The sequence below is a fragment of the Hylobates moloch genome, unplaced genomic scaffold (assembly GCF_009828535.3).
Source record: "Hylobates moloch isolate HMO894 unplaced genomic scaffold, HMol_V3 SCAFFOLD_19, whole genome shotgun sequence".
Lineage (NCBI taxonomy): Eukaryota > Metazoa > Chordata > Mammalia > Primates > Hylobatidae > Hylobates > Hylobates moloch.
Window position 1 is genome coordinate 19,226,302 of NW_026652294.1, and position 17,250 is coordinate 19,243,551.

The following is a 17,250-nucleotide window of genomic DNA, read 5'->3' on the forward strand; positions in this document are numbered from 1 at the left end:
GATCGTCTAAGGAGTGAGCATAAGTAAAGAAGAGAGGGGAGCCTGAGAGAGGGCCCCAGAGCACTTCCAGAAGCCTCCATTCTCATTGCTCTCTGGAAGTTTAAACATGGCAAAACTTCCGTCAAGAGAGAATAGATAAACAAAGGGAAACCATGAGAATGTCAGCTACAGCACTGTGTGGAGAAGCCTCTAGCTGTCACAATAAGTAACCTCCACCACCCTCCTCTCTTCAGGCTAACCTGGGCACTGCTTGAGAGAAAGGACCGGGTCTTGTTCACCACTGTGTCCCCACCTTCGGCATACAGGCGAGCACGAAGGGGTGCTGGTACACGCATGCTGAATGAGTGTTGACTGAAATTCCATAATGTTCCGGACACTGAACCGCTGTTACTTTGGGTCGTGCCAGACATGGTTCTTCCCTTGGGCAGTTCATTGGCATTTCATTTTGAAAACCCTGACATTTCTGGGGTGGGGATGTGCCTTTTTCAAGTTCTGTGCTCTTTGCAGCACTCTTCAATGAGCCATCAGCAAGAGAGAGCAGCCAGGATGAGTGTTGGGTCCAGGCAGTTCATCAAAAGTGCTCTTTCAGAACCTGCCAGAGCCTGCAAGGGGCTTACGAAGGGGAAAATAAAAGGCTCTGGTTGGATGGAGGTTAACAAAGGAAGCAAAGGTTGAAACGCTTACAATAAATCTTCCACGGGTTTTCTCAAGATTCCTGCGTGACTGAACAATAAAACTGGCAGGCAGAGGCAGACAGCAAAGGAGGCTCTCGGTTCACTGAAGGCAACTAATGTGGGTTAAGCAAACCCCTGTCCCAGGTCCTCGGCTAGATGCATGGCCGGCATTATCTCATGTAATCCCCAGCCAACCCTATGAAATAGACGCCATGATCCTCATTTCTCCAGATGGGTCGAGAAGGTGACATAAGAGACTCACAGTCCAGCAGTTGGAAAGGGGCATAGTGGAGCTATCAGCTCAGGTCAGCCAGACCCCAAAGCCTGTGCCTTCCAGCTAGCACATGCCAGGGAGGCCAGGGAGCTTTCAAGTGGGGTTTCTCAGAAGCAAATGAAAGAAGAGAGTGTGAGGAAGGTGTTTTTAAATGTTAGTTTTATTATTCAGGGATGCCGTTGAAAAGGTAGTTTGTTACGCACCGTTCCAGGGGAGAGGAGGGGGCATGCCACGCCTTACAGGGCCACAGGGGAAGCACCAGGGTGGGTCAGGAGGCAGGGGGGGTGGGAAGAAAATGTGGGCAAGAGCCTTTGTGGGGTTTCAGTGGGAAGGAGCAGGTGAGGTAGGATAAACAGGCTTAGGATTGGCTAGTGTGACTAATTTCAGTGGGCTCTTCGGTGTAAGGGTGATCTCTAGTTGCTTGGGACCTGGCCCTGGTATGTTTATAACAAGGGAATAATGGCCTAAAGTGAAACTGCTTGATAATGGGAGTTGAGGGTGGTTATAAGCATGGGCTTGGTTAATTTGCATATGGAAGGCAAATTGGCCAGCCCTGGGAGGGCCAGTCTCTCCAGGGTCAGCAAGACCCCAGATGTCAAAATACCAGACACACGTGGTAGATACAGAAAAGCAACATTCAACAAGGCAGGTAGGTTGCAGCACAGACCTTCCAAAGTGGCTTAAGAATGGCACTCCTGGCTCTTCTCTAACTTCTGGAAGCAGAGAGTGGAACTTCATCACACCAGGAGAGACCTCGCCATTGAATTCTCGTCATTTGGAGAAGCCAGGATGGGCATTATTTTCAGCATCATGACAGCAAGTAATTGTGGATTCAATGACCCAAGTGGGTAAACTAATTGGAATTTCATGAGATTAATCAGAATAAGCTCTGTAGTTCCTGTATCAGAAATGTCAAGACATTGTTTGCTAAGATGAAGATGTGCATGTAAAGTGTATGTATGTGTCCATGCACACACACACATGTACTGTGCACATACAAATCAGGCTTGCAGAGAAATGGAAGGTGGTTGACCAGCCAGGTTGCTAGAAAACTATGATGTGGCAGAAAAGTGAAGGAATTTTTTCCTAAGTGTGTGTGTGTGTGTGTGTATGTGTGTGTGTGTGTGCATGCGTGTGTGTGTGTTTGTGTGTCTGTGTTGCCCTTTGGATTTCTCATGGATAGTAATTGAATCTGCCTTCTCTCTCCCTTGTCCTTAACATTATTTGTCAGTGTGGTTAAAGGTGAGGAATGGGAACAGGAATCAGATAAACCCTTCAGCATTTCTTAGAATAAAGATAAAGTTGGCCGGGTGTACTGGCTCACACCTGTAATCCCAGTATTTTGGGAGGCCAAGGCAGGCAAATCACCAGGTCAGAAGTTCAAGACCATCCTAGCCAACATGGTGAAACCCCGTGTCTACTAAAAATACAAAAATATTAGCCAGGTGTGGCGGCGGGCGCCTGTAATCCCAGCTACTCGGGAGGCTGAGGCAGGAGAATTGCTTGAACCTGGGAGGCAGAGGTTGCAGTGAGCCAAGCTCACGCCACTGGACTCCAGCCTGGATGACAGAGCCAGACTATGTCTTGGAAAAAAAAAAGAAGAAGAAACATAAAGTTTGTATCAAGGCCTACATGGTGCTTCAGGTTCTGTTCTCTCCTTCTGTTACAGGAAAGGGGTCCCAATCCAGACCCCAAGAGAGGTAAAGGAATCAGGGTGAGTCCACGATACAAAGCAAAAGCAAGTTTTCTTAATTACTATATTAATTACTATATTTTGCAAGAATTGATATTATTATCTTTAAAACAAAATTAGAAATGCCTCTGTTCTCAAGCTATTGGGATATCAGGACACTCCCAAGTCTGGGTTTGTTTAGTAAACGTATTAATTTGTCCCCTTAACCGTAAACATCTAGAGGCTAGAAATAGCGAACTTTCTGGAAATGCAGTCCAGAAAGTCCCAGCCTCATGTTCCTAGTCCTCACTCAAGGTGGAGTTGCTCTGATTCAAATGCCTCTGACACTTCTATTTCTCCGCCTCTAACACCACACTCTACCCAGTTGCCTAAAATGGCCTTTGCTCCTTTACCCGGCAACCTCTCAGGCATTCTTCAGCACTCAGTTCTAGCATCTTTCTCTCAAGAGTGCACTGCTTGGCTGAGTGCGGTGGCTAACACTTGTAATCCCAGCACTTTGGGAGGCTGAGGTGGGTGGATCACCTGAAGTCAGGAGTTCAAGACCAGACTGGCCAACATGGTGAAACCCGATCTCTACTAAAAAATACAAAAATTAGCCAGGCGTGGTGGTGGATGCCTGTAATCCCAGCTACTTGGGAGGCTGAGGCAGGGAGAATCGCAGTGAACCCGGGAGGTGGAGATTGCAGTGAACCAAGATCGTATCACTGCACTTCAGCCTGGGGGACAGGGCAAGATTCTGTAGTCTCAAAAATATATATATATATACATTTCTTGATCCCCCCCATCCAGGTAAATCCCCCCAGCCTATGCTCTCACAGCACCAAGTACTTCTCCTTCCTAACACCGGTCACTGCTGAATTTCACATTTGTTTCTGCAATGATTTGTTTGATGACTGCCTCTTTCTCAAGGCTGTGACTTCTACATATGGGTAAGAACCGGAACTGTTTTTATTCACCAGAGTAGCTCCAGTTCGTAACATGTAGTAGGTCCTAAATAGATATCTGTTAAATGAATGGGTGGATGAGTGAATGTAGATTCTCTTCTCAAACCCGCCTCTCCACAGCTGCTCATTCTTGAGCAAATTATTCCCCTCTCTGAGCTTCCTCTTCCTCGTCCCTAACATGGGAGAGTTGGTTGAGATGATTTCTAAAGCCCTTCCCGCTCCTATTCCGTTAAGGGCTGTTTAAAGGCTTTCTGTGTCCTGTGGGGAGATGCGTTATCTCCTAAGGAGGTCTACTTCCTCCTCACAGCCGGGAGAAAATGGCTTAAGATTAACTTGGAATTCCAGCTACTCATTCCCTCCCTCCCCCTGCCTTTTTTTTTTTTTTTTTTTTTTTTACCTTCCAAGTAGCTAGGACTACAGGTGTGTGCCACCTAGTTTTTGTATTTTTTGTAGCGATAGGATTTCACCATCTTGCCTAGTCTGGTCTCAAACTCCTGGGCTCAAGCGATCCACCCACCTCCACCTCCCAAAGTGCTGGGATTACAGGCATGAGCCACAGTGCCCAGCCTTCACCTGTTTTTTGTTGTTGTTGTTGTTATTGTTGTTTGTTTGTTTTTGAGACAGAGTTTTGCTCTTGTTGCCCAAGCTGGAGTGCAATGGTGCAATCTCCGCTCACCACAACCTCTGCCTCCTGGGTTCAATCGATTCTCCTGCCTCAGCCTCCTGAGTAGCTGGGATTACAGGCATGCGCCACTGTGCCCGGCTAATTTTGTATTTTTAGTAGAAACGCGTTTTCTCTGTGTTGGTCGGGCTGGTCTCGAACTCCCAACCTCAGGTGATCCACCTGCCTTGGCCTCCCAAAGTGCTGAGATTATAGGCATGAGCCACCACACCCTGCCTCACCTCCGTTTTTAATGATCTGTGTGTGATCACCAGCTTTGGAGTAAACCCAGAAATTTGATTTATCTGAAATTTACCAGCTCTGAGACCATGGGTAACTAATCATGTAAACTCTTTGAGTCTTGTCTGCAAAATGAACATATGAACAAAATGAACAGAAATATATGAGTTGATACAGACTGCATGAGGCTAGGGTGAAGGTGAAATGAAAATGCATATGTAACATCCTTAGCACAGTGCCTGGTACCTACTTGGTGCTGAATAGATGCTACTTTTCTTTCTTCTCCTTCCACATGCATGACTGGAACAATCATTAATATGGGAATGGAAGGCTGGCATTGTTGGCATATTCAGGTCATGGCAATATTATACATTATTATGTTCCTAAGCACTTTACCAGACAATGTTGTGAGCTATCCAGAAAAGAGATTAATTATCCCCATTTTATAGATGAGAAAAGTAAAGCTTAGAAGGTTAAAATGGCTTGCCCAGGATTACAGTGAATTAGTGGCAGAGCGGGAGGTTTAAGTCTCACACTCCTGGTGCCCATTTCTCTCTGTGTTCTTTTCAACTTCTCTCCAACTTTCGGCTTTGGTTTGTTTAACAGTCAACCCATTGCAAAGAACGCTGGCTCTGTGAATGGTTTAAATAACACAGACATTCCCCATAGATGTTATTCATCCCATGCCTGAGAATCTCTTCTGTTGTCCTCCAGATGTGCAAAACCACATCTGAAAGATTGAAGGAGCTATATATACATCTCTAGGTAGACCAATTCTGCAGGAAGAATTACAGCTGATAAATTCTTGGCTTGTCTTGCTGACAGTTCCCTGCTCGGCTGGCAGAGGAAGCAGCAAGAACTGCCATTCTGGACTTGATTTAGATCAATAAGGGACAACTGACTGGTTGTCTGGAAATGACGAAGAAATGAAAGAAACAGGTCAGCATGGAATCTGCAGGGGGCGAAGGGAGGAAGCCCCAGGCGCTAAACTTTGATAATGCGGCTGTCAAATGGGAAGTGAAATATGAACTTGATCCCGGGAACTGACTCTTCAAAAAAGCAAAACACCTCAAGTTGGATAACAGGACCCTCAAAATGAGTCTGACAATATGATTTAAAACATTCCTAGCCAGAGATAAAAGAAGATAGTTTCAGAAATTAATGTGGCTGCACAGATAGAACCTATGTTTTAGGTAGGGTCCTTTTGGGTGCAAGTAACAAATTCACTTTGAGTTAACTTAAAAAATCAAACAAAGAGGAATGCATTTAAAGGTTTCTGGGACAAATTAAAAAACCCAAGGGTAGCTAAGCCTGTGTAGCTTGCTGTGAATCTCAAGCAACAAACTCAGATATACGAGAATATTGCATGGCTTTCTTTGATTAAAATCAACTTACATCTGGGTTTGATGCTCTCATTTTGCCAGGCTGGAGGGACACAAAATTTTGATTGTTTTGGAGACATCCTCGCCCAACTTCATCCAAGAGGACACCGGAGAGCAGAGGAAGCCTCTCCAGCATTTGGTCAGCAGTCCAGAGTGTCCACACGTTGTTCCATTTTTCCTGCTGTTTTAGTCTGCATTTCAGATCTAGCAGCTCCACTACTTTCCTGCTATATGAGAAAGGATTCTATATTACTGAATGTGACAGTTAAAAACAAAATACAAATGACTCAACTAAGATACAAGTTTCCTTCCCGGGCCAGTCACGGTGGCTCACGCCTGTAATCCCAGCACTTTGAGAGGCCGAGGCGGGTGGAGCACTTGAGGTCAAGAGTTCGAGAACAGCCTGACCAACATGGTGAAATCCCATCTCTACTGAAAATACAAAAATTAGCCAGGCATGGTGGCAGACGCCTGTAATCCCAGTTACTAGGAAGGCTGAGGCAGGAGAATTGCTTGAACCTGGGGGATGGAGGTTGCAGTGAGCCAAGATCTCGCCGCTGCACTCCAGCCTGGGTGACGGAGTGAGACTCCGTCTCAAAAAAAAAAAAAAATTCTACAGGTAGACCATGCAGGGCTGGGACAGTTACTGTAGATTATTAGATATGAGCTCCTTTTATGTTACCACCTCCAGCCTCAGAATTCTGCTTCAAGGTCCAAGATAGTTTAAGGACCTTGAACTACAGACCAAGTAGAGAAAGAGAAGAAGAATGATACTATCAATAAACCTAGTAAGTGCTATGGACCAGAGACTGTCCTAAGTGCTTTACATATTTCATTACTTCTTCTAGCAACCCAGTGAGGCAGGTTCTATTATTGTCCCATTTAAGAATTGGAAGTTGAACCACAGTGAGGTTGGGTGACTTGCTCAAGGTCACATAGCTTGTAAGTATCGGACCTGGAATTTAAACCCAGTCATTCTGGCTCTGGAGTCTATAGCCTTAGCTATCCCTCCTTTGAAAGGAGATGTCCCCACAGTGATATGTAGCACATTTGCTTAGCTCGGAGAAACTGTATATAAAATGGACAATGGCCAGACCATATCTGATAATGGAACTCTCACCCACCACCTCTGTAGCAACCACCCAAACCACAACCTCTTCGACAGTGGGCCTAGTATTGTCAGAGCTTGGTCAAAGACCGCCAGCTATCCTAGTTTTTGTCCCCTGCTTCCAACACAGGCCCGACGAGGGAAATCCAAACATGCTCCCCAATCCAGTCACACACCATGTCCCATTTCTAGTTGGCCCACCTCCAGCTTTCCCAGGCCAAAAACCTTCAATCAGAGCACTCCTGAAGCCTTGCCCTTTTTTTTCATAAGCTTTCCCACTCTTCGGCCTGCCTTTGAGTCCCTGCCAAATGCACGTGGTGGTGGCTGCTTTCATTGCTGTAGCAAGCTCTGAAGAAACAGCCTGTTTGCTCCCACTTTGGGTAGCTTTCACTTATTCCCACACATCTCATTGGCTAGAACTTGGTCACATAACCAAACCTTGCTAAAAGGAGGCTGGGAAGTGTAGTCTTTTACATAGGTGGCCAGCTAAAGATTTGGCGTTCTTTTACTAAAAGAAACGAAGAAGGAAAGAATGAAAATTGGGAAGAAGCTATCAGTGTTGGTCATACCCACCATCCCCTGGGCATAGGGACCTTTGGCAAAGCATGCCAGCCAGGCCCTGCTTTCTCAGACTCAGGAGGCAGCCTTCCCCGCCGAGGTGCAGCCCGGTCCTCAGACACTGCTGCACGAGGTGCTGCTCTTTCTGCAAAGGAGTCTCACTCTGTCGCCCAGGCTGGAGTGCAATGGCGCAATCTTGGCTCACTGCAACCTCCGCCTTGATTCTCCTGCCTCAGCCTCCCGAGTAGCTGAGATTACAGGCGACCGCCACCACACCCAGCTAATGTTTGTATTTTTAGTAGAGACAGGGTTTCACCATGTTGGCCAGGCTGGTCTCAAACTCCTGACCTTAAGTGATCCGCCCACCTGGGCCTCCCAAAGGGCTGGAATTACAGGCATGAGCCATGTAATCTCTGTTCTTCACCTCGTCTATTTCCTCCCAACATACTTACGGTCTCAGAGGCTTTCCTCCATCTTCTTTCACCCTCTGAGACACGTAGTACTATTCTTTAATTAGTTTAGGGCCTGGGGGAAAAACAAGGGTAATAAAAATGACTTGCACTTATTAGTTCCCTTATGATATGATTATAATTGTTCTAAGAACTTTATGTTTTTAATCAATTTAATTGTCACAACAATCCTACAAGCAGGATAATAGGCAGCATTATTCTTATTTTATCTACGAGCAAACAGAGTGGCTAAGTAGCTTTCTCAGGGTCTCATAGCCTGGCTCGCTGTCTCCACTTGACATGTCTGTTCATTCTCCTTTCAACAATTCATTTTGTATAATCCAGTTACATTCCACTTCACACCTTCTGAGCCCATAATCTCCCCATTCTTTTTTTTTTTTTTTTGAGACCGAGTCTCGCTCTGTCGCCCAGGCTGGAGTGCAGTGGCGCGATCTCGGCTCACTGCAAGCTCCGCCTCCCGGGTTCACGCCATTCTCCTGCCTCAGCCTCCCGAGTAGCTGGGACTACAGGCGCCCGTCACTACGCCTGGCTAATTTTTTGTATTTTTAGTAGAGACGGGGTTTCACTGCGTTAGCCAGGATGGTCTCAATCTCCTGACCTCGTGATCTGCCAGCCTCGGCCTCCCAAAGTGCTGGGATTACAGGCGTGAACCACTGCACCCAGCCTGTAATCTCCCCATTCTAATGACCAGCCCAGACTAAAAATGCCAATTTAGTCTCAGCTCCAAATTGCTGGGAGAAAGAGTCTGATTCTCCATGTTTGTCAACCAAACTTTGGTCAAAGAGCATGATGATGTTACACAAACCCTAAATCTAGCAGTGGGCTCTCAGAAAAAGGGAGTGACCCCAAAGAGTGTCTCCTAAATTCTGTTCTTTAAGCATTTGTAAAGAATACGATGGGATTCATAGCCCAAAAGAAAAACCAACAAAGAATTACATGAACCCAAAAGAATGTTGCTTGGAAGAGCAGAGGCTGACAAAGTTGTAAATAACACCACCAACAAACAAAGGAAGGTACACGTCTTTGGGCAAATGTTAGAATGTTAAAACTTAAAAGGCAGAAAAATAAATGACTCAATTCCTACTTTGCTTTACTGCCAAAGGGAACAATTCCTAACTATAAATGGTAGAAAAGCTATCTTTAAGAGGACACTTCCCTAAAGATAGAAGATAATAATAAGAGAACGTTTAATATGCTTTAAATGAATTCAAATTCCCGGGACCAGTATAATTACATCTCAGGGCACAGAATGTATTAATAAAATGCATGCATATTGATGAAGTCAACATTACTACTCATTAAGAAATGATGGAGAAGGAGTTAGGCTGGAAGACTAGAGTAAGGTAAATATGGATTTGTTTTACCAACAAGGAAAAAAGGAGGGATTCTAGATATATATTAATGAGTTTGAAATGGGGGGGGGAATGAAGGAATTATCATTAAAAAGATGGCTTATAAGTATTTATAACTTAAAAATAATTATTAGGAGTTAGCAAAGGTTTATTTGATTAATTAACTCATTCATGAAACATTTGTTGAGTATGCAGCATATCCCAAATACAGAGGTAATAAAAAATTTATAAGATTTAGCTTTGCCATCCATCTAGTAGCCTTTACTAACAAAAGGTCAGGACAAACGTAGTGTCACTTTCTTTTCTGTTGCTTTTGCCAGCTAAGTAGAACATTGAGTTGCATTTAGACTTCAGCAAGCTCTGTGAGATGGACTCTAATAGCTTATGGACCAGACGGAGATATATGGACTGTCTGGTAGTTGTTAAATGTTCACTCAACGGGGTAGATCACCATAGACAGAGGTTATTGTCTAATTGTCAGTCTTACCACAGTTTGCACTTCTTTATGAGCCAGGCATATTGTTCCCCAAACAGTGAGAAAGATTGAGCTGAAAGACTGTGCAAATTCCCATCACCAAAGTTGGACAGCTGTGGCAGAAACTGATCTGGCAATAGAGGCTTGCAATGGGATTTGAAAGAAGCTAAATAATAGCACCTCTTTTTCCAACTTAATTTACCAAAGGGTGAGAGATATAAAAATAACAAGCAAAGGGAAAACCAAAATGCCACGTTTATTACCAAGAGTTGCTATTGATAAGTGTAACACATCTTCAGGCCAGGAGAATCTTTAGTACTAGAATTAAGCATATATATCCACCATGTCACAGGAAGTGTTGAATCATGTCCAGATTGCCCATGTGACAACAGACCCTATTTCATGTTTGGCGTGATCCCAAGAAAAAAACAGAGCAGGAAGTCACTGGCTGATGCATACCCAATTTCTTCTCCAAAAAATCACAAATCAGATAAACAAAAATAGTTAAGTATAGGTGTGTTTCACTAGTTGAGCTCCCTCCACAGAGAAAGAGCCATCAGGAGTAAAGAAGAGGCACGTCTTTCTTAACAATGAGCTCCAGAATGGACACATGGGTGTTCCACATCCAAAAGAACACAGTAGTCTATCTTACTGCCAAAGTTGGAAGCAGTTGGCTCTAGGATATCAAATAAGGCCAGTAGTGTAGGGTGTCAAGGGCCCAGGTATTGAGCACAGTAAGAGATAAGATTGACTACCAAACATTTGAGGAATAAATTGTACCAATTCCCTATAATCTCTTTCAGAGTATAGAAACAGAGGGAATACCTTCTACATCATTCTATGAGGCAAGCATGACCCTAATACCAAAACCAGAAAAAGCCATTACAAGAAAAGAAAACTACAGACCAATATCTCCCATGAACATAAATGCAAAAATCCTGAACAAAATATTGGCAAATCAAATTCACCAGCACATAAAAAGAATTGTACACCATCAAGTAAGATTTATCCCAGCTGTGCAAGGCTGATTCAACATGTGAAATCAATTAATGTAATCCATTACATCAATAAGCCAGGGAAGAAAAATTACATGATCATATAAGTAGATGAATAACAGGCATTTGACAGAATCCAAAAGTCAATCATGATTAAAAGTCTCGTAAAGTATGAATAGAGATGAATTTCCTCAACTTGATGAAGAATACAAAAAACCTACAGCTAATATCACATGTAGTGGTGAGAAATTTAAACCTCTTTCACTAAAATCAGGAAGGATATCTCCTGTACTACTTTTCAGCAGCATACTGGCATTACTAGTGAATGTAATAAGACAAGAAATAAAATTGTTTTTGTTCACAGACGACATGATTGTCTGTGTAGAAAATCCAAAAGAACTGACAAAAAACTCATGGAACTAATAAGCAATTAGAGCAAGGTTGCAGGATGCCAGGTTAATGTATAAACATCAATTGCTTTCTTGCATATCAGCAATGAACAAGTGGGATTTTAAATTAAAAACACAAGACTATTCACATTAACACCTTTAAAATGAAATAGGTAAAAATCTAACAAAATAATGCATAAGGTCTATATAAGGGCAACTATAATGATGAATGACATCAAAGAACTAAATAAATGGAGAGATATGTACATGAATAGGAAGACAATGTTATCAAGATATCAGACCTTCCTAACTTTATCTGTAGGTTCAATGCAGTTCAAATTCAAATCCCAGCAAGTTTATTATGTGAATATTGGCAAACTGATTCTAAAGTTTATATGAGGAGCAAAAGACCCAGAATAGCCAACATGATATTGAAAGAGAAAAATGAAGTTGGAAGACTGACACTATCTGACTTGAAGGACTTATCATAAAGTGATAGTAATCAAGACACTGTGGAATTGGTGAAAGAACGACTATATCAGTGGAACAGAATAGAAAGCCCAGAAATAAACCCACATAAATATAGTCAGCTGATCTTTGACAAAGGAGCAAATACAATACAACAGAGCAAAAATACTCTTTTCAATAAACATTACTGAAACAACTGGACATCCACATGCAAAAAATACATCTAGACTTATACCCTTCACAAAAATTAACTCAAAGTGGATCATAGACCTAAATGTAAAACCCAGAACTATGGAACTCCCAGAAGATAACATAGGAGAAAACCTAGATGATCTTGGGTATAGTAATGACTTTTAGATACGACACCAAAGGCACGATCTGTGGAAGAAATAACTAATAGGCTAGACTTCATTAAAATAGAAAACTTCTGCTCTGTGAAAGACAATATCAAGATAATGAGAAGACAAGCCACAGACTGGGAGAATATATTTGCAAAAGACACATCGGATAAGAAACAGCTAACCAAAGTATAAAAAGAACACTTAACACTCAGCAATAAGAAAAAAAGCAACCAGCTTAGTAAATGTGCCAAAGACCTTAACAGACATCTCACCAAAATATGCAGATGGTAAATAAACATATAAAAAGATGCTCTACATCGTATGTCATCAGAGAAATGCCAATTCAAACAACAATGATATGCCACTACACAGCTATTAGAATGGCCAAAATCTGGAACATTGGCAAGGATGAGGTGCAATAGGAACTCTCATTTATTGCTGTTGGAATGCAAAATGGTACAGCTACTTTGATTTGACAGTTTGACAGCCTCTTATAAAACTAAACACACTCTTATCATATGATCCAGCAATTACACTCCTTGGTATTTACCCAAGGGAGTTGAAAACTTGTGTCCACACGAAAACCTGCATGTGGATGTTTATAACGGTTTTATTCAAAATTGCCAAAACTTGGAAGCAACCAAGATATCCTTCAGTAGGTAAATGGATACATAAACTGTGGTACATCCTGACAATGGGATATTATTCAGCTCTGAAAAGAAATGAGCTATTAAGCCATGAAAAGGCACGGAGGAGCCTTAAATGCACATTTTACTAAGTAAAAGATGCCAGTCTGAAAAGTCTATGCACTGTATGATTCCAGCTGTATGGCATTCTGGAAAAGGCAAAACTGTGGAGATAGTAAAACGATCAGGGGTTGTCAGAGGTTGTGGAGGGAGACTTGGGAGTTGACTACATAGAGGAATTTTAGAGCAGTGGAAATACTCTATATGATACTATAATGGTGGACACATGTTATTATACATTTTTCCAGACCCACAGAATGGACCACACCAAGAGTGAACTCTAAACTATGCACTGTGGGTGATTATGACACGTTAATGTTGGTTCATCAATTGTAACCAACGGACCACTGTGGTGGGCTGTGCTGATAGAAAGTCTACACGTGGCCGGGCGTGTTGGCTCACGCCTCTAATCCCAGCACTTTGGGAAGCTGAGGTGGGTGGATCATGGTCAGGAGGTCAGGAATTCAAGACCAGCCTGGCCAAGATGGTGAAACCATGTCTCTACTAAAAATACACACAAAAAAATTAGCTAGATGTGGTGGCACGCATCTGTAGTCCCAGCGACTCAGGAGGCTGAGGCAGGAAAATTGCTTGAACCTGGGAGGCAGAGGTTGCAGTGAGCCAAGATCGCACCACTGCACTTCAGCCTGGGTGACAGAGCAAGACTCCATCTCAAAAAAAAAAAAAAAAAATCTACAAGTGTTGGGGAAGGTGGCGTATGGAAACTCTCTGTATCTTTCTCTCTGAATTTCGCTGTGAACCTAAAACTGCTCTTAAAAAATAAAGACTTGAAAAAAGAAGAAATCAGATTGAGTCATGAGTCAAACCTCAGTTATGAGGTTCCGATCTTGGCAAAAGGAAACGGCAAGAATGAGTACTATTGTTAAATTTGTCAGGAGTCAAATTTATCTGTGATTCAGGGTAAATTCCCTGGTCCGGGGTCGCAGGCTTTCCGAAGAAAGAGAAACCTAGTCAGAATTTCTAGAATAGTGTTTCTCAGTTCCTCAGCATTTCCAGACCAGCTCACAGGCATCTGTTTCAGGCAAGGCACCAGTCAGGTTATCTATGTCTAGCTTGGTAATGAATAGCTTGAGACATATGTCCAGGCTCCACAATCAGTACACTGCCTTGTTTTTTATCCCATGAATATTGGAAGATTCCCATTCATACTTATAAGAATATTTAGATAATTATTGATATTCAAATGAAACATTGACGCAGAAAGAATAGATTTATCAGTGAAGGTTATTGTCCATATTTCATTAGACATAAACACAGCACATGCAACGTTTTAGCTTTCAGCTAATCTTTCAACTTGAAAGATGAATATCAATCAATTATTTGGTTGAATGTGTCTCTGGAAAATATTTTTACGTGATCTGTGGCAGCATTTGGATGTGATTTTTCAAACATCATCAATAATATATCATTAGTTTCTTTCACTGACAAAGGAAGAAAATTATCAGCTATAATGACTGACAAATTTCTTCACAGCTTGGTCTTCTTAAGACATTCTAATATTGTGTCCTGAATATTATAAATTATACTCCTTTAGCTTTGAAATGATAGATTCAGTTTATTCTAGATACTGACTACAATTTTGAAATGTATCAATCCATTCTAAGTAATTGAAGTAATTAAATCACAAAGAAATGTTTCCTTTTTATACCTAACTTTTTTTTAAAAAAGAACATTTTGGTTTTTTTTGATGAACCACTGTGTGCCAGTATTTTAAAAGTAGAGTTTTATGTTCACTGACCTTTTCTTAACATATCACACTGAAAAGATACACACACACACACACACACACATATACTGGCTGCAATTCTCTCATAGTAAAAATTTTCACAGTGTCTTTCAACCTTAGATCAAAATTGGGAGACATATTGTTGGCTACTGATTATTCTCTGTGAATACAATGCTAGAGAAAATTTATGTGTACTTTTGGCATAGATCCCAGCACATTTTGTGCTATTCTTCTCATGGCTCACAAAATCACTTTAATTTTTTTAAAGGCTTTTCTTGTGCCACAGGCTTTCAGTGATAAAAAGTTGCTGACCACACTCTGTCACATATACATTACACATATTTGATAAATTGATTCATACTCTGCATATCAGTGGTTTAATCCAAATGTAAAGCAAAATATGTGCTGGAAATTCATGCTTAATAATTTCTCTTCAGTTTTTAAATTTTATTATTTATTTATTTTTTAGATGGAGTCTCACTCTGGCACCCAAGCTGGAGTGCAGTGGTGCGATCTCGGCTCACTGCAACCTCCACCTCTTGGGTTCAATCTATTCTCTGGCCTCAACCTCCTGAGTAGCTGGGATTACAGGTGCACACCACCATGCCTGGATAATTTTTGTATTTTTAGTGGAGACAGGGTTTCGCCACGTTGGCCAGACTGGTGTCGAACTCCTGGCCTCAGGTGATCCACCCCCCTCAGCCTCCCAAAGTGCTAGGATTAAAGGGGTGAGCCACTGCACCTGGCCACTTTATAAAATCACTGACAGTACATAATATCCCAAAGTGTTACTTGATTAAGGAATTTGGCAAAATTTCCATAAAAGCTTTGACTAGTATGGTGGGGTTTTCAGCAATAGTGTGATTTGTACAGGTTTTGAATGATGTCTCTGCAGTTTTGGACTCTTCTACACTTGAACATAAAATTCTCATATCACCCTAAAAAGCATTATTTGGTGGAAGGACTTGAGGAAACAACTTTACTGGATTTCCAAAGAGGTTGCTATTTTATTTTAAAATGGTGCATTTCTATGGCTACAGCAGTATTCGCAAGATTTCAAGATTGACAGTTCCCTGAGCAGCAGAAGCCAATGAATTGCAAGTTCAATAAAACACATTTTCAGATACTTCATATTATCTTTTTACTGACACTTTTCATTTTTTTGGATGAATTCTATTTGTTTGTTTGTTTTTGTTTTTGAGATGGAGTCTCACTCTGTCGCCCAGGCTGAAGTGCAGTGGCGCGATCTCGGCTCACCACAACCTCTGCCTCCCAGGTTCAAGTGATTCTCCTGCCTCAGCCTCCCAAGTAGCTGGGATTACAGGCACCTGCCACCACGCCCAGCTAACTTTTTGTATTTTTAGTAGAGATGGGGTTTCACCATCTCAGCCAGGCTGGTCTTGAACTCCTGACCTCGTGATCCATCTGCCTTGGCCTTCCAAAGTGCTGGGATTACAGGCGTGAGCCACCATGCCTGGCCAGATGAATATTTTTTACTCTATATTGTAGGAATACTTTTCTACAATTTATACTTACAATATCATTACTATTTTCATTACTTTTATGTTTTAAATAACTAAGCCAATGGTACATTTTTTAAAGAACATTTTGGATCATAATATAGCGCAATATAGTAAAATGAAAAGTTAATAAAGAAAAGCAACCACACTAATTATATAAATGATGTAGAATTTTATAGGATGGCTTTGTGGTATGCCTAAAACTTTTAAGAATGTAATGATTTTAAGAAACATTGAGATTTCTATAAACATTATAACTAATTCTAATTAATTTCAAATATATGAACAAAATTATTTCCTCGCTTTTATTTCTGACACTGCCAAACTACCTGCAAACCACTGACTATTTCACGTGGGGTGTATATTCTCGGCACACAGATGGAAATGATGAGGTAGGGGAAGAGGAGATCAGGACGTGGAATGGGATGTGCCATGCCAGGAGTGGATCAGCATGTCATCTTAGCTCCCTAGTCAGAGGCAGAAGAGAGACCTAAAGGCATAACTGGGCCACCAAATCACAGAGTCTGAGAGCAAGACTTAACTATAAGCCTTGCCACTGGCCGGGCACCGTGGCTCATGCCTGTAATCCCAACACTTTGGGAGGCCGAAGCGGGCAGATCACCTGAGGTCAGGAGTTCGAGATCAGCCTGACCAACATGGAGAAACCCTGTCTCTTCTAAAAATACAAAATTAGCTGGGTGTGGTGGCGTGCGCCTGTATTCCCAGCTATTTGGGAGGCTGAGGCAGGAGAATCGCTTGAACCTGGGAGGCAGAGGTTGTGGTGAGCCGAGATCACACCATTGCACTCCAGTCTGGGCAATAAGAGCAAAACTCAGCCTCAAAAAAAAAAAAAAAAGCCCGTTGCTGATAAGGGATGGGAGAAGATAGTTTAATCTTGCTTCAGCTTAGATCTTCTCAGGAGCTTGAGAGGGGTGAAAGCTGACAGTGGCTCCAGATTCCTTAACACAGAGTCAGCAGAAGCAAAGGAACTAAAGTAGGGCTATGATCTATTATCAGAACCCCAGATGTATTCACAGAAGGGAAGCTTAGCACACCCACTGGGTAAGATCTAATGGTGAATGACAAAAACAGGACTCCAGATTATCCCAGCAAACGAACACAAGAACAGAAAACCAAACACTGCATGTTCTCACTCATAAGTGGGAGTTGAACAATGAGATCACATAGACACAGGGAGGGGAACATCACACAC

The 17,250-nt window shown here is 42.1% G+C and overlaps 1 long non-coding RNA gene across 2 annotated transcripts in view; it reads right to left on the bottom strand.

The window, feature by feature from the left end:
- Window positions 1–169: 169 nt before the first annotated feature.
- LOC116459214 (uncharacterized) overlaps window positions 170–17,250 on the bottom strand; it is a 21,475-nt gene continuing 4,394 nt past the window's right edge. The window contains exons 3-4 of one of the 2 annotated variants that reach the window (XR_004245486.2): window positions 7,987–8,059; window positions 170–6,092 (exon numbers count right to left, since the gene is read on the bottom strand). This is a non-coding gene — a long non-coding RNA (uncharacterized LOC116459214). Of the gene's footprint in view, window positions 6,096–7,986; window positions 8,060–17,250 lie in introns of both variants that reach the window. The other variant, XR_004245485.2, reaches the window with a different exon arrangement.